General features: G+C 37.2%; 1 long non-coding RNA gene across 3 annotated transcripts in view; it reads left to right on the top strand.

Moving 5' to 3' along the window:
• The window catches only part of LOC141553521 (uncharacterized), a 33,574-nt gene extending 12,463 nt beyond the window's left edge, over positions 1-21,111 (top strand). The window contains exons 1-4 of one of the 3 annotated variants that reach the window (XR_012485491.1): positions 6,047-6,079; positions 17,810-17,927; positions 18,011-18,070; positions 20,699-21,111. This is a non-coding gene — a long non-coding RNA (uncharacterized LOC141553521). Of the gene's footprint in view, positions 1-6,046; positions 6,080-7,391; positions 7,703-17,809; positions 17,928-18,010; positions 18,071-20,698 lie in introns of those variants that run through there. The other 2 variants (XR_012485490.1, XR_012485492.1) reach the window with 2 other exon arrangements.
• Positions 21,112-21,946: the final 835 nt, after the last annotated feature.

The following is a 21,946-nucleotide window of genomic DNA, read 5'->3' as shown; positions in this document are numbered from 1 at the left end:
ATTCAGATCTTCCTGACTCTAGGGTTCAATGATCTTTTTAATGATCTGCTCTATATTTCCCCCAGAAATCCAGTTTACAAACTTTATCATCTTTCCCTTTTTGAAAACCATAGCCACATTTCCCCCCCCCCCCCATTTTCTGGTTGTTCAGTTGTGTCCAACTTTTCATGACTTCATTTAGGATTTTCTTGATAAAGATATTGGAGAGGTTTGCCATTTCCTTTTCTAGCTTATTTTACAGAAACTTAGGCAAACCACATTAAATGAGTTGCTCAGGGTCATACAACTAGTATATGTCTGAGGTCACATTTGAATGTGGATCCTCTTGAGTCCAGGTTCAAGTGCTCTATGCACAGTACCACCTAGCTGCCCTGTCTCTCACTACCTCTTCTGTTTCTCTCGATCTTTCAAATACAAATTATTGGCATCAATTCAGCAACCACAACTACCAGTTCTTTCTAGACTTAAGTCCTAAATTCATCTGACTAAGGTGACTTGAATTCATCAAGTGTAAGTAGGCAATATCTTATTATTTCCTAATTTATCTAGTATGCCTTTTCACTTTCCCATCATTTCCAATGCAAAAAATGAAAAAAAAATCAAAAGAATAATTGTTTAGATTTACTTTCTTTCTGTTGTAAATTATCATAGGAAATCCAGTTTCCCCTTTTCACAGATGATGAAGTTAAGGCGTAGGGGAATTAAGTAAGCACCAGAGCCAGGATTGCAAATGAGGTCTGTTAATGCCAAGGAATTGGGACTCCAATTTAAACATTTTTTCCACAACACCATGCTGTCTTTGGTCATCCCAGCCATCCCAAGCAGCCACTCCAACTGTTCTTTGATCATCCTCTTTCTCCCAATATAGCTAAATGTAACAGGTGTAAGGAGAACATATTCCATGTGACCCCCACATGTAACAGATGTGAATGGGGTTTTGGGGGGTCTAACCACAATTCTTTGTAGACATATAACCTCAGTCTGCTCTTGAATTTCTGTTGTATATTTAATTTATTAATCTTGTACTCTATAATAATCCAGGGGTATATTGAATAATTTATTTCCTATTAATAAGTCTGTAATCTTTCCTCATTAACTGATATAGTTTGAGCCTTCACTCTAATTCATTAAATATTAATAATTCAGTGAATAAGAGAAAACTTCTAAGTAGTAATGATTATTATTTATACTTAAATAAATATTAAAATAATAAAATATTTAAATTATTAACAAATTGAATAAACACATTTATAATTTATAATATTTTGACAATCACCTCAAAACTCTAATAATAACAATAATACTAATACTTACATAATACTTACCATGTGCCAGACACCATGCTTAATGCTTTATAATTATCTCATTTGATTTTCCCCAAAACCCTGGGAGATAGATATTATTATTAGTCCCATTTTGCAGATGAGAAAATGAGTTAAACAGGGACTTGCCCAGGATGATACAGCTAGGACATGTCTAAGGCTACATTTGATTGACTCCTGACACAGCTCTTTATACACTGTATCATCTCACTGCCACTATAACAACTAGATTCATAAAATGCTTTAAATATTGCAAAGAACTTTATATATGTTATGTTTATATATGTTATATGTTTATATATGTATCTTTACAAGAGCCTAGTGAAATAATTGCTATTATTTTACTTCCACTTTACAAATGAAGAAACTGAAGTTGAGAGAAATCAGGTGATTGCAACTAGTGAATATCCGAGTACAAGATTTGAACTTGGCTCTTTTCTTACTGCAAATCCAATACTCTGACTAACATTCTATCATCTAATTGCCTCAATATTATTTTAACTTCCCTACAGTTTTCAAGACATTAAGAATTATTTTTTCAGTGTTTCTCAAGGCATTAAAGTCTATGAAATCCTCTTCATAAGAGAATACTACTTCAAGAAAGATCTTTTCACCTATTTCCTCTCTGTCTTCCTCAGTTTCTGTCAAGTTAACATTTTAATAATGTCATTCTCAGAATATCTTGATATCTTCCTGTTTCCAGAGGAAGAGTGATTTCAATATCAAGTCTCCTTCAAATGCCAACCTGACTTTCTTCAACATTCTATTTGAAATACTGAAGTCTCAGTGATAATATCTGAATTCCTATTTGACTCATAAAGAGACTTAACAGTTTCCATAGTCACTGTGACAGAGATTTTTGAAATAAGGGTTACAGTAAAAAAAAAAAAAAAAAAAAAAATGCAACAGCTAGATGGCACAATGGATATAATGCAAAAGTCAGGAGAAAGTTCAAATCTGATATTGTTATGCCACAGTTCTCTTTTATTGTCCTGACTCAGTTTCCCTAATTACCCTGACCTAGTCCTGCCTCAGTTTCCCTGCTTCTCAGTTCTGCAAAACCTCCCCTTCCTCTTTATCAGAATACTTGGTAGAACATCAGAATGCCTCTCCCCATCCCAAGCTATTAGAATATCAGATACAGTCTTATCAAGATGCCCCACGTCTGGGGTGCCTCCCCCTGATTATGTCATCCCCTCTCCAGAGGCTCACCCCACCCTGTCATGAATTCCATTTCCTCTCTCAGTATCTTGACTTCTCCCCTGCCTCAGTCTACCCTCTGCATCTGAGCCACGAGTATATATGTCATTGAGAACTCTGTTTCCTGGATTCTTGGAGACTATAGTCTCATTCAGCCCTGGGACTAAACTGTGGATCCAATTTGATCCAATATATATCTCCATTAATTAAATTATTAAATACTCTCTAATCCCTATCTTGCTCAGTTTTTTCCAGCATTACAATATTAGACTAGTTAGGTAATTATGTGACTAGGCAAGTTCATTAACTCAAATCATTTACCAAAAAATTGCAAAATGCCAGCATTCTTTTTGTGGTCCCCTATTCAACCTCAAGGCTCATCAGAACTCTAGCACTCTGTACACTTAAAATGATAGTTTTGTTTTGTTTTGTTTTGTTTTTTTGTTTTTCCATTCTTCATCTGTTACCTGCTCTTCTGAAAATATCTTAAAAATCTTAATTAGTTGGTGAATAACTTGTACATCCCACATAGGTCTATTCACATAATTTACATTTTTCCTCCTTTTTAGGAATTCTTTAAATTTTTGTCTTTAGAATTTGTTCTTGAGATTTTCTCAGTCCTCCTTGGTATGATTTTCTGTAATTCTATCATATTTTTAATTTTAACCCTTGGAAATTTACTTTCCAGAAACTAGGATGCATGACACTTTATGCCTAGTTTTCCTCTTTCTTCTATCACACTTTAGAAGGAAGTACAATGATTACTCCCCCTCATGATTCCTATCTCTTTTTTAAAAACTTCATTAATGGTGTCCTTTCAGTTGCCGAAAATTAGATCCAAAATATAATTTTGCTGGTTTGAAGAAGAACTTTTGAAGAAGAAAATTATTATTATGGCAAGTCAAGAAGTTATATACTTCGGTAATTTTTGCCAGAGAGAAGCTTATATTATGTCTGAATGGCTGAAGTTCCCTATCACAGATGTGGGTGATACCAGATGATGGTAGGTACCAAAAGTTGGAGTTCAGACACGGCCATTCTCTTTGGCAAAAGGTAGATTTATTTAGGAGAATAGATTACAGACAAAATGAAGGGATACAATAGACACTGGGAATGGTAAAGATGAAATAGAGTTCAGAGAACATAAAAAGAGATTTTAATAATTGATGAAAAAGACAAGTTCCCTAGTGGAACTTGGCATTTACCAGGAGAAAGGAAGCTCCCCATGAGGTTGGGACATGCCCTTAGCTGGCAAGCTAAATCCTGAAAGGGACTAAAAGAATTAGTTAGCAATAAGGAGAAGTGGGGTCAAGAGATCAAGTAGCATGATCTCTTGCCTTTATGAGAGGGAAGGAATAAGGAGAAAGACACTATAAGGCAGAGTGTGGTGGCAGACTGACCTAAAGGAGGGCAGCAGTCATGGGGTGGCCCATAAGCACATTTTATAGGGAAAATTTAACCTCAGGGAAATGACTGAGATTTCCGACTGGGCATGACAAGGTGAATGGGTCTCAGGGATTTGACATAACTTGAATTCTGACTGGAAAACCTCTCCAGAGGGTGGGACCATAGAGCTAAAATGATCTTTATCAGTGCCTTTTCCCCTGCCTGTTTCAGGGATTAATTTTTATCAATTCCTCTGCTATCTACACCCAACACTGAAACTTATAGTAGTGATTACTACTGTATAGTGCTTATGATTTGTTCCCAGCATTAATTGTGTTGTTTCATTTTTTTAAGTGCTCTGTATTATACTTCAGTGTCAAGTAGACTTTTATTTCTTTCTTCATTGACATTTGCCCAAATGCTTTCCGTCACATTTCTTTCTTCTGTTTCCTTGATTTTCTTATGTGAGGAAGCATTATATAGGGAAGTATATACAATATACTTCTTTAATGTATAGTGGTATCTCACAATCTCTTTTACTTATCTCATCTCATTTAAATAAAAATTTAATAGTCAAAATCTAGAACTACCAAACTTCAATAATATAATAATAATAATGAAATCAACTGACTCCTTGCGTCAGGACTTTTAATTCTTTTTGTTTGTTACCTAAAGTTTGAGCATTTGTGTTTAGATATTCAAAACTATGGGAAAGGGAAGAGGTGAGGAAAGAAGTATTTATTAAGAATTTATTGAAATTAAAAATAAATTAAAATATTTAAAAAATTTATTATGTGCTGGACACTGGGTTAAGTGCTTTACAAATTCTTATGGTTTTTACTACTGGCTCTCTTCTTATTTTTTGAATTTCTAGGTTTCCTGCTATTCTTCCTCCTTCACCGAAGCTACTTTCTATTGTAACTAATATGGAATATAAATGAGGAGTTTTCTCCCTCCCCAATCTTTTTTTTTTTTTTTTTTTTTTTTTCTGAGGCAATTGGGGTTAAGTAACTTGCCCAGGGTCACATAGCTAGGAAGTGTTAAATGCCTGAGGTCAAATTTGAACTCAGGTCCTCCTGACTTCAGGGCTGGGGTGCTCTATCCACAGCACCACCTAGCTGCCTCCCTCCCCAATCTTTAAGAAAAAATCAAAATCTCTTTTGATTACATTTGCAAGACATTCTTACCACTGTATTATAGATGTTCTCTATTTTCTGGTCAAAAATCTGTTATTCCTGTATTTTCAGCCATGGTCCAGAAATACCATTTTTGGGATTAATCTTCTTAGCCAGCTAGCTGTTTTTATCTCATGTCAGTTTCCCCCCTTCTAAATTCCTTGTGAGAAAAATGATTATATTTCTATTATATTAATACCAATTATTAAATTAGAATTGAAGTTTTTTTCTTTCTATTTCCTCATTTTGGGACTGAAGAACATTGTTGATAGATTGGGATACATACTCCTGGATCTTGGGCAGAATCCTACCCAATTAGAAGAATTTACCTTTTTTTAAAAGTGTAAGCAAAATCCAGTATAGGTGAGTATTTGCCCCTAGGAAATGAGTCACTGTCCTTAGAACCCTACATTAGAATTTAGGGTGACTCAGATTATGAAGGAGAAAACAATCCAGAGTTTTCTGGATAGAGATGGATTCTTTTGTCCAGATTGCTGGAGGCCACTGAGTCTCATGATCAAATCACATTCTCAGCATTGAGGCACTGAAGACTTTTAGTCCACCTCCTCATTAATGTGTGTACCCCCTCATTAATTGTTCATCAAATGGTTTTCATCTGTCAGAGGTACCTCCTTTTCCAAAGGTATTTAAGCATTCAGGGATCTCCATGGTTTTGTCTTTGGTTGCCCAGAAAGACTAACAACCACAGATTTATTGGTTATTTGCCATTCTAATTAGTAAACTTATTAATTACCCAGGAAACTCTTGGGTTTTTTATTCCTCACACTTGTGTTGTGGGAGCAATATCCTAACCCCTGACCCCCATGCATGTTAGGCTAGTTTTTCCATAAAAAGATATTAAAATCATCCTTGAGACTTAATTGGCTCAGAGAACCAAGCACTTTACCTGTTGACATCACTTCCTGGTCATCCAAATACAAAACAGGCAGTTGCTCTTTGCTACTCGGTGCCTACAGACCGTGACAGTCATCTTAGGTAAGACTGCTCTGTTCAGTTGAATCAACTCAGGGTGTTTTCAGTGAGATAATATTTGTAAAGTAGTTATCATAATGCCTGACAATAACTTGTAGGCACTTAATAATACTTGTTTGATCTTTTTTCCTTCACTCTCCTAGTTGAATATCCTTCTCCTGCTATAGTTAAATTTTTTTTTCTTAATTACCAAATGATCTACAAGTATTTAATTGTGTTTCATCATAAAATATAAATGACCAGGGAACTCTTTGGTCTGAGTCAGGCCCAGCCCAGAACATCTTCCCTTCAATTAACTTCAGTGAGGAAAACAAAACTTATACCTTTGTGTCTTCAGTTTCTTGCCCAACACTTTGAAATATATGGCAATATTTCCTAGGTTCCTTCTAGCAGTACTGTTTGTGCCTGTGTGAATCACCAGAAGTGGATAGTAGTCAAGTATTCAAGTCTTAAGAGTTTATTATGTTATGGAAACTTGCCTTAGGAAGGCAAATGTCTTCTCTTATCAGACCAAACCAATAGCTGCCTCAGCACTCCCTTCTTCCTCTGATTCTTATTGAATAAACTCTTACCTGGTAACTTCTTTGCCTTTACTTTATCATTCTTAGGAAGATAAACAGTCCCTTCATCAATACATCCAGCCTTCTCCTCTCCAGGAAGAACCTCAAATTAGTGTTTTTTTTTGTTTTGTTTTTTTGTTTTTTTATCTCCAAGGTTACAATTTTCCCTTTTTCTTTTCTCTGTTATAGGACATTCTACTCTCCAAACTCCTGGTAAGGGTCAAATTTCCTTTCTGTCATTTTAAAATGATTTCCCTTCTTCCCCATTCTCCTCAATGAATTTTTGCTGTTGTTTATTTTCAAAGAATGCTTCATTGTGCCTGATAACAGGAATTGAGGAAGGATATTCTTGAATTTCATCCTTTCTTTTCTTGAAGAGAGACTACACTGCTGATGATACATAGATAGTAAGTTCCTTGTCTATCAAGGGCAGAAATGCAAACATTGCACATCAAATTGTCTTTGGAGATCTCTTCCTGTTTTCCTTTCTGAATGAGATTCTCAGTCTTGTTTTTGAGCTACTGGTGGGTGTTTGTACCTCACTTGCTAAACACCTGTTAAGACCTTTATACCTTTATCAACTGTTAGGAACTTTATAGCCTCACCCTACTTCCTTCCCCTTTCTCCCTAACCTCTTATTTGCTTAACCAATTTGTTTTCTTTCTTTCTTTATTTTATGTATTTGTTTTACTTACCTTACCAGCTAGCTCCCTTCTTTTTTCCTTTCTCTTTGTGTTTTCTTTAGGTCCTGACTGCTTAGTCTTTTTCTTCCTTCTTAATAAATTCTTTAATTTTTAATTAAACTTTTTCTCTTTAATACAAATTATCCTTCTATAGCTTATTCTCAAGTTCTTCTAAACTTTTTCCAAATTCCTTTCCTCCCAAAGTTAACTGCAGCCTTGTTCATGAGTCCAGACCTCTAAAAATCACCTTCACAATTTCTTTCTTATTATTCAGCTTCTTATTTTCCCAAGCCATCTCCCTTCTTCCTCTTTCACAAGCTTCATCCATGGAAGCCAGACTTAGAATAAGGAGATGAGAAGAGATTCCATTGCACATAGGGGAGGTAAGAGGTTAGAGAACAACTATAATTGTCTATTTTGTGAAAGAGAATGTTGTGAAATAAGATTTGAAAGGTAGAATAGAACCAGGATATAAAAGATATTAAAATTCTAGGCTAAGGAGTTTGAATTTTATTCTTTGGGAAATAGGGAATTGTTGAAAATTTTTGAGCAGGAAACTGCTAGACTAGTTCATTAAGAGAATTATTTTGGCATTTCTCCAAAAGACAGACTAGAGAAAGAAAAGACTGGAAACAAAGAGACCAGCTAGACTAAGACTATTTTAGGGTTTACATAAGAAATGATGAGAGTGATAATAGTATGAGTGGAAAAAATAGAATTCTGGAGATAGTCAACAACTTTTGACTAAGGAGATGTAAAGGAGCAAAAAAGGATAGAGAATCAGGGTGAGTGGGAGGATAGTGGAGTCATCAGTTAGGGAAAGGATGATAACATTCAATTTTCAAAACTTTGAATTTAAGATTCTGCTAGAGTGTCCAGGTAGAAAGGTTTTGTGGGCAGGTAGTTAGTGAACTGTTTACCTACTGGTGGAATTGGAGTTTGGGAGAGATATTAATCGTGGAGGTAGAACTTTGGGAGCCATCTGTATGGAGATAATAGTTGACCCCATGAGAATAGATGAACTTGCCAAGGAAGCAGAGAGGAAGAGAAAAGGGTTAGAAGACATCCATCCTTAGGGAGTGGGAGGAAGACAGTGAATCAGAAAAGCTGACTAAAAAGGAATGTTCAGTCAAGCAGAAGGAAAGTCAGAAGGCAGTAGTATCTTGGGAAAGTCAAGGAAGGAGAGAGTATTTAGGAAGAAAAAATAGCTTGTTTTTGCATGTATGTGTGATTATCTTTTTTTTTCTTTTTTTATGCTTATGAGAGTGGGGGGGTCTTTATGTGAATGTAATAGTATTTGTTTTATCTGTATGCACATTTTTGTATTTGAGTATATCTCTATATATTTGTATATATTTTGTTATGTTCATAAGTGTATTTGTAGCTATGTTTCTGAGAGATTATGTATGTATTTATGTATCTATTGCATCACTAATCAGATTGAGATTAAATTCATTGTTTTAAAAGTCTATTCCTACTCCAGCATGGGATAAGAGATTGCTTTTAAATGTATTCTGTAAAGGACAGTTCCTGGGACTAACATTGCATCTGACTACTTGGATAAGCAAACTTGCATTTTCCCTCTGAGCTCAGGACTGTGACCTCTGCCTGGTGGGCATCGGAGCTTTGTTGGTCATAGTAGTTTTTTGAGAGGTAATATGGTTAATAGCAGGAAGCATTGCCTGCTGGGTCTCCAGCCCCTACTTAAATGCTGATTTCTCAAACTCACAAAATGATTGCTAGGGACAGAAAATAGGTTCAAGGAAAGAAACATAAAACAGAAGAGCTAGCCAGGAGCTTGACATCCAGTTTCAGACCTACCTAGAGAACTAACTACATGTTCACAATGCCATCTACTCTTGTTATAAATCCCATTACTGCTTCTGGAGGCATAGTGGAGAGAAATATTTCCACCCTTACTCTCTTGCTGAAAGAGCTGGATCTAGAGCTTGGTTGATCTATTCCAAGAGAGACTGCCTGCCTAAAAGAGAGGAGAGTGGATTATAGTGGAAAGGTTCCTCTAAAAGAGAAACCATTGACCATGACTTTCTGTCACCAATCCTCTTTTATACAAAACCCAGGCATAAACATCTGTGTCTTGCCACTGGACTATGATAACTCTGAAGAAGAGACTAAGGCTGATTACTTTACACAGCCCAGCCCTGTCTCACTTAAATCCAATTCACTTGCAAGTCAAGATGTCATCCTCCTGATGTCATTGGTCCTCTTCAGAATGGAGGATGAAGGATGAACAACAACAAGATACAGGGCTGCTAACAAAGGCTTTGCTATTTATCTTAGTAAGAAGAAGCTCTTGTCTCTCAGCAAAAGCCAATCCATCTCCAAGGTGCAAGAGCACATGTTTCATGGGACCACCCTTCTCTACTTACCTCTTTAACCCCCAGTTTCATCTGTGAAATGTGGTTATTATTTTTCTCACAGTATTTCTATGACAAATAAAATGAGAAAAATGGGTGGAAAAGTGCTTAATGACCTATCCCACTGATTTGATACTTTGGTTATATTGGTCCATTTTTATAATTCCTTCCATTAATAGATTGAAACCCTTCCACATTTTCTTATCCTGAGTGATATTTATTATGTTTTTCTCTTAACTCCTCCAGACACTGTATCCAATGTGTTAGAGACTTTCTTTTTGACCATGTTGTAGATGCCAATGAAGTATGTAGGCTAGTTATCAGATATCCTTTGCCCTTGATACCTATGACTGATAACACCTTCTCTTCTGGACAAGTTATTGTCTTTTTTTTGGGGGGGGGGCGGGGGGAGTAATTGGGTTAAGTGTCTTGGCCAAGATCACACAGCTAGAAAGTGTTAAGTGTCTGAGGTCTGATCTGAACTTGGAATCTTCTGATTCCAGGGACAGTGCACCATCTAGCTGCCCCAAGTTCTTGCCTTGATGTCTCAAATGCAAGTCATTGCTAGAAACATGTTTGTATCATGCTCATCCTCTCCATTCTTTTTGGTTTTCATTTCCCTTTGGTTACTTATAATTATGATTCTTCTGAAATCATGGTATTCCATGATCTACAGTCATATGGCATCACCAGGATAGTATCTGTATTAAAAAGATAGACTCTTGTGAAAGCAAGTCACTTGGGAAAACTGAATGTGCTAATTTCCCACTGTGATCTAGCCAGCAGGGCTCTGCCTAGTTAATCTTGAGCCTTACTTGTCATTTTGCAGTGCTGAGATGTATGTACCAAAGCACTAATTGGATGTGCTGTCCCTTCCAACTGCATATCGTCATCTGAGTAATCTGCATTTTTATGTACTTTGGGTGGTTAGGAAAATCAATTTCAAAAGACCATGGACTTCATCATTAAGGAGGCTTTCTAGCAATCTGGGACTCAGTGAAGAGTCCATCTAGATTACCCCCTTCATTTTGCAGATGAGGAAATTGAGATGGGGGAGGAGGGGGAATAACTTGTTCAAGATCACACAGGGTGGGGTGTGGCAGACCTGGAATTCAAACTGAGTTCTTTGACTACTACTTTCCTCTGTACCCCGTGGCTTCCTATTTAGTAGTGATAACTTGAGGGCCAGCTTGGAAGTCAACATGAATACAAGTTTTGTGTATTATATCAATTATGTGTTCATGGGCAAATCAATTAACCTCAGTGCCTTAATTTTTTGAGAGACTATAGACTGCAAAGTTGCATTACTTGAAAGGAGTTTCCTCATAGATAGTTCTTCTATACTAGTAATAATAGCTAGTATTTATATAATGATTAAAAGCACTTTTACATATATGTATAAAAATTAGATGAATGGAAAGGCAACACAGGAAGCCAACTATTAGGAATTCTTGGAGTTTTAGTTCTACTTCTGATTTATTACTGATTCATTGATTCTGAACAAGTCATTTAAACTCTCAGTGACCTAAGCAGATCTTCAAGATTATAAATCTTAAAAGATTTACAGGTCTGCATTGGTAAAAAGGAGTTTCTTGCTGGGAGTTCTTTTTGCTAATGAAATCACAAGTCTGGAACGACAACAATAATAAAAAGAATTGGAAAACTGTGTTGATTTTTTTAAAATGCCCTAGCTAGTTAGATTGTACCTTAGTGTCATAATTAGCAGCCAAGAGCTAGCTCTGTATGTCTCATTACATGTAATTCAAGTTTAACTGCTATGGGAACATAGAAATTACATAACCTAGTGGGAAATAGTACCCCCAGAGCTGCCAGGTCATATGACTTAGACCAGAAGGGCTCAGGGTTACCCCTATACCAACATTTTAATAGAATCACCTGCTCTTTCTGGGAAACTGCCCCAATTAATCAGTGTAATAAAGGGATGGCATCACCCCCCCCCCATTCTTCTTTCTTTCTAGATGAGGGGCAGGCTTATCCCCACCTACACTCAAACTGATGGGTTTGAAGTGGAAGGAGGTTTCCAGAGGATGGGCCATAACTGTCAGGATCCTAGGGGTAACTGTATTATAGGGAAACTAAATATCTACTATTCATAACTGTAGCCCTTGAGCCCCAACCATTATGCTATTTTTTAAAAAATCAGCTAAGAAGACAGCATTAATACTTAATCATTAAATATTTACTAAACAAAAAAGGTAAAAGTAAAAGTAAGCATTATAGAACAATCTATCCATAAAAATGAGTCACAAGACCAGAATGCTGTCAGAAAAAACCTGGAAAGATTTACATGAACTGATGCAAAGTGAAATGAACAGAACCAGGACAACATTATATACAGTAAAGCAATATTGCATGATGATTTACTGTGAATAACTTAGCTATTCTCAGCAATATAGTGATCAAAGACAATTCTGAAGGACATATGATGAAAGGTGCTATTTCCAGAAAAAGAACTGGTAGAGCCTCAATACAAATCAAAGATATTTTTCTTACATTTATTTTTTGGGGGGATTTTTGTCTATTTTCTTTTTTCTTTCTTTTTTGGGGTGTGTGTGAGACACTTGGGGTTAAGTGATTTATTCAGGTTCACATAGTTAAGAAGTATTATGTGTCTGAGGCTGGATTTGAACTCAGGTCCTCTAAGGCCAGTGCTCTATCCACCATACCACCTAGATATCCCCCTTGTCTGTGTTTACATGAAAATGTGTTTTGCATAACAACACATATATAACTTAGGTCAAATTGCTTGCCTTCTCAATAGGAGAGGAAGAAAAGGAGCAAGTGAGGGAGAAAATCTGGAATTCAAAATTAGAAAAAAAAATTTTTAAATATTTTTACGTGTAATTAGAGAAAAAATAAAATATCCAAACTTTTAGAAACTAAGTCACACTTTTCTCTTAATGCACATAGGTCTGTGGGAGAAGAATAGACAAACTTAGAGAAACCTGACAAGGAGGCTTATATGAATAAGGAAACTGTGAACTGCAGATCTTGTCTTTCATCTCCTTAGGGAAATCTCTTTTTTAGGCTATAGAATAGTTTTTATTTTGCCCCAAAGAAAATGCAGAGGGCTCAGAGAGAACCATGAACAAAGTATATATTTTTTTATTTAAAAAAATTTTTTTATTATAACTTTTTATTTACAAGATATATATGCATGGGTAATTTTTCGGCATTGACAACTGCAAAACCTTTTGTTCCAATTTTTCTCCTCCCCCCCATGGCACGTAGACGAATACATTTTAAATATGTTAAAGTATATGTTAAATACAATATATGTATACATGTCCATACAGTTATTTTGCTGCACAAGAAGAATCGGACTTTTAAATAGTGTACAATTAACCTGTGAATCAAAAATGTAGGCGGAGGGAATAATCTTTACCAAATATCACCTGTTAGATGGGGATATTCGTTTTTTGGACTTCTCTAATGTCTTTCTGGGAGAAACTACTTCTCTGCTGGCTGCTCTTCCAAACACACTTGACACAGTATGAAGTTTTTTTTTAATGAAAGAAGAGACCCTAAACCTGGAGTCTGCAGAACTATTGAGGCCTATTGGACTTTGAGGTAGCATTAATTTAGCAAAACAATCCCACTTAGTCTGGCACCTCCAGTGTAATTCAAGCTTATTCACTGGGCTCAGAGGGTTTATACACACTCAAGCACTTAAGGGCAAAGCAGCCTAGCCTTTTCCTTTTCCCACCAGATTTTTAAGCAACAAAGGATTCTTTAAATCAAATCAGTTCCCTGCAGCAGTTGCAAAATTGGCCTTGGGTTGGGTTCAGCTTGAAGCAGCTGCTTCTTTTCTGATTCAAGTCAAGTTTGTCTCTTCTGGGCTCAGCTTCTGTCTTCTGCTATCAATGGCTGCTGACTTAGCTTCTTCAGTCACTAATTCTAGCCTCTTACTGATTCCTGCAGAGTTCCCTGGTGTGAAATGATTCACCTGTGCCATAGAGAAAGCAATCAGAATTCACATTGCTATTAGACCCAGGACAGATAAGTAAAGTTTTATTGTTCCATAGTTACCAAAAAAGTTCTTGATGTGGGGATTTTCCCAACCATCACTCTTAAAGTCTATAAACAATTTGTTATTGTTGTTCAGTTGTATTGAATTCTTCATGACCTCATTTAGGGTTTTATTGGCAAGGATACTGGAGTGGGTTGTCATTTCCTTTTCCAGATCATTTTACAAATGAGGAAACTGAAGCAAACAAGGTTAAATGACTTGCTCAGGATCATATAGCTGGTAAGTGTCTGAGGTCAGATTTGAACTCATGAAGATGAGTTTTCTCGATTTCAGACCTGGAACTCTATCCACTGCACCATCCAGCTGCTATCACACAAAAATAATGTGCAAATAAATTACTGAGGAAATAAGACACTTCAGCTATGTTTGCTCTTAGTAAGTACTTTTTCTCTGAAAGACTACTTTGTTTCAGGTACTTTTAGTCCTCTCCTCTGAGGAGCTACTTTCTCTAAGGTCCTCTCAACTACAGCTGTATTTTTGCCCAAGTACTGAGAAGTTGCTTTTCTCCTTGTCTTTGAAACAAACACCCTTTCAAGAAATAAAAACATCCAGATAAGGGCCACCCCCTTATATCAAGACTATAGCTGCAGAGCTGGAAGGGGCCTGTGAGGAGGACTTATCTTGACTCTTCTCTTACTTAGAATATCTACTCAGCAGCCAAATCTACATCCACAGCATCTCTTCCATCTGTTCCCATCTCCACTCATACAGTTACTGCTCGAGTTCAAGTAAGGTTAACAAACAAATATTAATTAAGTACCCACAATGTTCTAGGCACTAATGTGCTGATCTCTGGGGATCCAAAGAAAGGCAAGGACGCTCATAATCTAATGGGGGAGAAAACATGAACACAACCACATACAAACAAGATATAGATAGGATAAATTGGAGATACTCAGACCCTCATCACCATTTGCCTGCATGATTATTACTAACACCTAATTGGTCTCCTTGCCTCAAGTCTTTCCACACTCCAATCCATCCTCCATATTATTGCCAAGGAACTTAATTAAAACACAAATCTGACCATATCATCTACTCACACCTCTTCCCCCCACTCCCACCCCAAGAGACTCTTCTGTCTTCTACTATCAGAATTATTTTCAGGATCAAATATAAATCCCCTTTTGGGGGCATTTAATAACATTCACAACCTGATCCCAACCTACTTGGGATTATATAATTATATTACATATAATACTTTACTGTTTACTATATAAACATTATATAATGCTTTACTGCATTATATAATACTTTACTGTTCTTCAGGTATACTATGTTCCATTCAAACTGCCCTTCTGACTCAGACATGACTACCCATTCCCACCTTTGTGCCTCAGTACTGGCTTTCAGCTTGTGCTGACGTTCTTCCATGGCTGCAATGTTCTCCTCAACTGTCTCTCAAAGAATATCTATACCTTCAAGACTCAGTTGAGTTGTCGTCAGCTTTTAAAAAGCTTTTCCTGACCATAACTGCTCATTCCTTCCCCACAAAATCACTTTGTAGTTTTTCATTCATTCTTACATGTTATATGTATAGATAAATTTGTGTATATATATATACACATGTGTGTATATGTGTGTACATACATATACACATATATTATTTCATTGTTGTCCAATTATTTTCATTAATAATAATCAACTCTTCGTAACCCTATTTAGGGTTTTCTTGGCAAAGATACTGCAATGGTTTTCCATTTCCTTCTCCAGTTCATTTTACAGATGAGGAAACTGAGACAAGCAAGATTAAATGATTTGTCTAGCTCGCACAACTAGTAAATATCTGAAGTTAAATTTGAAATCTGGAAGATAGGGAGATGAGCATTTTTGCTTCTAAGCCCTGTGTTTTATCCATATCTATATATCTAGGCATGTAGGTGACACAGGACAGAGCATTGGATCTGTGTATGTATAAATGAATGCATACATATATATATATATATATATATATATATATATATATATATATATATATATATATATATATATATATATATATATAATATGCATGTATGTATATGCTCATGTAATACACATATATCATATATGCCTATACATATATGAATGGGTTATAGGTGTAAATATTCATATACATGCATGTACATACATTGTGATTATAGGTGTATATGTGTTTATAGATGCATGCATATGTGATAATAATGTGTGTTTAACTATATGCATGTATTTGTGTTTGTACAATACATGAATGTGTATATTTATATAATACATGCATGTATAGATATAATATGCATAGGTATGTATACAGTGTGTATAGTTATACATATACAATCTCACACATGTACCTATTTACATATACATGTGTGCATATGCATATCATCTATATTGTGTTTATACATACATGTACACATATACTCAAGTGTATATTTTGCATATAGATGTATGTATAAGCATGTATAATATACATATACTACGTTTCAACATATGTGTATTTATATAAGTATATTTATTCATATATATTGCATGTACTTATGTGCATGTATGTGTACATCCCTGTCACAACAAAGTTCATATTCTATTTCTCCTAATAACTCAGCTGTAACTCGGGTGTCAATAAATATTGGTTGATTGATCTATACCATGTGACTTCTCTTGATCTGGGGATGTGGGTAGGGTAGACAGCAGATGATGGCGGGCACCAAAAGTCGGGGTTTAGTCATGTGGAGAATTCACAATGGCTATTCTCTTTGACAAAAGGTTAGATTTATTTAGGAGAATAGATATCAGACAAGATGAAGGGATACAATAGACACCAGGAATGGTAAATATGAAATAGAGTTGGGAGAGCATCTGAAAGACAAGTTCTTCAGTGGAAACTCACAATTACCCAATAGAAAGAGAGCTCCCTATCAGGTTGGGACACCCCCTTAGCTGGTAGGTTAAATTCTGAAAGGGACTTAGCACCCCACAAGAGTTAGCTGGCTATTAGGAAAAGTGGGGTCGGGAGAGACTTTACAAGGTATTGTTGTGCCACAGTTCTCTTTTAATGTCCTGACCCAATTTCCCTAATTGTCCTATTCAGTTACTCTGCCTCAGGTTATAACCATTCCCTCTTAGTGTTTGATAGGATAAAGGTCTTAGACCTTAGGCTATACTAGGATAAAGGTCTTAGACTTTAGGCTATACTTATTTCCTCTTAATGTTTAATGGGATAAAGGTCTTTATCCATTTTAGACATCAGGAACCTCTCCAGTACCTCCCATTATGCCATCCTAGATGCCTACCCCATTATGTCATTGTTCTTGTTATCCTATAAAATAATCCTGTATCCGATATTCAGGGCTGGATTCTTTGAGATGATAGTCTTATTCAGCCCTGGGACCAACCATGGATCCATTTGGTCCCAGTAAATCTCTCCATTTAATAAATTCTGTATTAAATTCTCTCTAATCTCTGTCTTGCTCAGTTTCTCTGGCATTACATTATGGTGGGGTTAGGAGAGATCACATGGTATGGGGGAACGATAAGGAGAAAGACAGAGTGCTTGTGGTAGACTGACCCAATGAAGCCGTGGCCCATAATTAGATTTTAAAGGGAAAATTTAATCTTAGGGACTTGACTGGGGTTTTTGATAGGGCATGGCAAGAAGGCTGCCTAAGACTTCTAGAGAAGGTGGACCTCAGGCTTTCTACATAACTTGGATTCTATCTGGAAGACCTCCCCAGAGGGTGGGACCATGGGGCTGAACTGATCTCAGTCAGAGACTTCTCCCTGCCTGCCTCAGGGATTTTTTATCAATTCCTAACCACACCCAACCTTGAAGACCTCATCATCTGTCACACAGTAAAAAAGTTGTTGGTTTTTTCCACTTAGTAAGACTTAATAAACAATTGTTAAATTTAAGTCATTGCAGTTTGGGAATAACTAAAAGACCTGATAAACTGGGATGGTAAGAAGAGCCCTGGGTTTCCTCAGATAGGAGGTCTGAGTTCTGATTCTGTTCTTGGCTAAGTCACAAACTCATTGTCACAACTTGTTTCCCCTCTCCAAACCCTCTTGTAACCGTGCTTCTGACTAAGCTTGAGATGGTTTTTTTCCAGAGAAATGCTTCTATGCTGCATACTGCATGGAAGGAAGAGACCCCTTATTGGTTGAGAGAATGCTGAGCATAAGAGTTTGTTGGACATAGACTGATGCAGGCAGGGCTGCTCTTGAGAGGTAAGCTCAAAGTTTTGGATGTCTAACTGGAGCCCAGCAGATGTATGGGGAAGCTGGCCTCTCACATATCTCTTGTCTTCCAGTGCTTGACAGATAAAAATGGACTGGCATTGATGAGATGATTCCCTCTCACTCAGTTTAAGGTGAGATCCTCTCTTTATCTTAAGAGTCTGCTTAGTTCTAATTTTTGTTTAATGTTTTGCTAGAATAGATGGGTTCACTCACTATTTGCTGTCTTTTGTGTTAGGGAGCTTTAAGTGGGAAGAGGCTAAGCTGTGGAGTTCAGCTAAGGGCTACCCTCCCCCTTGAGAGAGCAAGCAGATAATGCCTTTTGTTTTAAAGCCATACTTATTCCTTGACTAGAGGTATTTGAGGAATGGATGATAGCTATAATATTAACCCAAGAGTCCTCTTAGAAATTACTCAGCTTCTGCAGTCTTGGACCCTGCTTGCTGGTGGTAGCCATAGCACCTTCTTTACTCTTTGCAAAGGGGGGACAGATCCCAGATCATGCTACCTTGAGCTGCATTTCTGTACATTTATATATCTACCAATTACGTCTAATCTTACAGCAACAATAATAACTTCTTAATAAATATAGCACTTTGTAGCTTTCTTCAATGTAACTCTCTATGAGGCAAATAGCTTGCATTTTGTTACTTGTAGGGTAGATAGGTGGTACAGTGTATAGAGCACTGGATAGGGAAGACCCGAGCTTCAATTCAAACTTAGACACTTAGTGGCTGTGTGAGCTTGGGCAAATCACTTAACCTCATTCTCCTCGTCTGCAAAATGAGTTGGAGAAGGAAATGGCAAATTGTTCCGATATCTTTGCCTCAAAAAACTCAAACAAATCCAAATAGGGTCATGAAAAATTTGACATGACTGAATAACAGTAACAATAAAAGTTATTACTCTCATTTTACAGATAGGAAAGCTGAGGCTTAGAGTGATAAAGTAATATAGCAAGTGGCAGAGCATTACCATCAGGGCCTTTGCTTCTGTGACAGTTCCTACTTCTCTCTCATAATGCCTTTTGATAAAGTAAGCTCTGATGTTTCTCCTCTCAGTTTTGAAAAGAAGTGTTTCTGAATTAACCTATAAACCCTCTATCACCAAAATACTAAGATATAGGATTTCCTTCTGAAGCGTGAAATTACCTCTCTATTCCTTGTTAGCACTTCACTTCTGTTAGGTTGTGTCCAGTAACAAATTCCTTCTGAGTCCAGCTTGGAAACCTACATCTTCAGATATGGTGTCAGCATCTTCCACAATCTGCTTATAAGGGAACTCTTGGCTCTCTGTCCCCACAACCATCTTACAGATTCAGAATCTAACTTTAGAGAAATTCTGATCATCCCATGGGAGCTGGGGTTCTTCAGCGCTCCCTTCTGCTCTGGACCTAGGTTCAGGCCTGGGGAAGCCTGCTTATAAACAGAGGTATTAGACTCCCCTTTCTCACACTCATCAGTTCATTAAAATCCTTCCCTGTGAACCTGGGGGATAAATTATATGTAGCTTAGGTGTTGGCTCAAGTCCAGGGTTTCCCCAAAAAAGGGAAGAGAAAAAGGTACTCAATATGAATATGAATCGGGTATGGCACAGGTAATTTATTCCTACACACAATATACAAGACTCACAGCATATATTAATAGAAAGAATGACTTACACAGCATTAAGTAACTTATAACTACTGTTAGTTACAATCTTCTGGGAAGTTGATCCTTAAACCTCATCAGAACAAAAAGCAGTTTGCAAGGCTGCTAATTAGGCATTTTACATTTCAGCTTTTCACTGTCAAGTAATTTTCAGGACATGTTTGCTAGTTTAACAGCCAGACATGGGCCAATGTTCTCTGTGTTTTCTCACACAGAAACTACCTTTGCTTCCAAGAAACTGCAACTCAAAGGGACTCACAGAGCCTCTGGGCTATGCCATCTCACAAGATCTCTTCCAAGCCTAGACACATCTGCCCTGAGAATGAATTTCAATCAACTACTCAGTAAAGGAAACACAAAACAAAAAAATGAAGCCTACTGGGCTAGGTTCAAGCTTACTTAATTCAGTCCATTCTCCTTGTAGAAGTAGTGATGAGCTGGAGGGAAAGGGTGCTACTCAACACCCCATCTCCTTCATGAGGACCTAGAAACAATTTACTATCTGCTAACTGAGGGTCAAAACAAAAAATCAAGCCAGAAGCTGCTCTTCTCTTAGTCGGCTTGGAGCAACCCACCTGCAGGCTCTTGTCTCATAGACTGGAGAGAAGACTAAAGCACTTCTTGGGCTTGCCATTTACTACATCCTCCCAGTACTGGGCCATCACCTAACCAGAAGCAGCGCTCAAAAGTGGTAGATTGGAACCATGTGCACCATCAGAGGGACTCTGCTATAATAGTGCAATTAGGGTCTGGCACAAATGTAGACTTCATCAGTCTGTAAGTTAGAGGCTGTAAGGAAACTCCTTCCAGGGAAACAATGATGACATATGAGGGAAATGCATGTGTGGAACATCTGTAACTGGTTTGCTTAAGAATCTTTTTCCCATTGACCAAATAATCAGTGTGTTCAAAAGGACCTGCCTCAGCTCTTGCTGTCTTTCTTTGCTACATTAGAGTTTGGGGGAGCAAAGTGACTCTTGATCATGGCATGTGAGGCCACATGGTGAAGGAAGGAGGGCCGGCCTTCTTGTCTCTTCCCTCCCTGAGGCCATATGGTCCCCCTACAAGTAGGCCAGAGTTCTCAGCCTTTTTGCTTGTTCTTTTTCTTTCTAGGTACAGAGAATGGAGTCTCCTGTGGCATGAGCCACAGGTATCTGGGAGTCTAGGAATCCAGGTAGGATACTGTAGCTAGGCCAACTCTGATGATCTGAGGAGTTCAATAATCCAGGCAAAATGTTGTTATTGAGCCAGCAATGATGCCTGAGGAGTGCAAGTCTAGGACTCCAGCAATGATGCCCTGAGAAGTGCAGGTGCAGGACTCCAGCAATGATGCCCTGAGGAGTGCAGGCCCAGGACTCCAGCCCAGTGGAAGCTCACAGAGATGCTGCACTTAATAGGACCACTGCTATGTATGGCCTGAACTAAGTTTTGAATCTCTTGCCTACCATAGGACTGAAATGTACGTATGTAGGCAGAGGGGTAGGGAATTATGTCCTCAGGTTTTAAGAGAAATGTTTGTACTTTGTCCTGGCTATATCTTTTTAAAAATTATTATTATTAAAGCTTTTTATTTTCAAAACATATACATAGATAATTTTCAACATTCATCCTTGCAAAACCTTATGTTCCAAATTTTTTCCCTCTTCTTCCTACCCCTTCTCCTAGACAACAAATAATTCAATATATGTTAAATGTGTGCAATTCTTCTATACATATTTATATAATTACCTTGCTGCACAAGAAAAATCAGATCAAAAAGGAAGAAAAAGAGAAAGAACAAAATGCAAGCAAACAACAAAAAAGAGTGAAAATGTTATGTTGTGGTCCATACTCAGTTCCTATAGTCCTCTCTCTGGGTGCAGATGGCTCTCTTTATCACAAGACCATTGGAACTGGCTTGAATCATCTTATTGTTGATGAGAGCCATGTCCATCAGAATTGGTCATTGTACAATCTTCTTGTTGCCTGTACAATGATCTCATGGTTCTGCTCATCTCACTTAGCATCAGTTCCTATAAGTCCCTCCAGGCCTCTCTGAAATCATCCTCCTTATTGTTTCTTATAGAACAATAATATTCTATAATACTCATATACCATAACTTATTCAGCTATTCTCCAACTGACAGGCATCCACTCAGTTTCCAGGCTATATCTCTGAAGTAAATATCTCTTGATAAAACTACTGAATATTAAATGGCTTAATAGAACTGGAGTGCTAGTCACTTGCCCCTTACAAATGGCTGGAGCATAGCTAAAACTAAAGAGTAGAAAAAGAGAGAATGCCAAATTGGGTATTAGAGAATTGGAGGGGTATGATGTTATAGTTCTGTCCCTCAGAAAGAAAGACAAGAGCTTCTGTAT

The sequence above is a fragment of the Sminthopsis crassicaudata genome, chromosome 2, assembly GCF_048593235.1.
Source record: "Sminthopsis crassicaudata isolate SCR6 chromosome 2, ASM4859323v1, whole genome shotgun sequence".
Classification (NCBI taxonomy): domain Eukaryota; kingdom Metazoa; phylum Chordata; class Mammalia; order Dasyuromorphia; family Dasyuridae; genus Sminthopsis; species Sminthopsis crassicaudata.
This window is presented reverse-complemented; position numbering and strand designations above follow the sequence as displayed.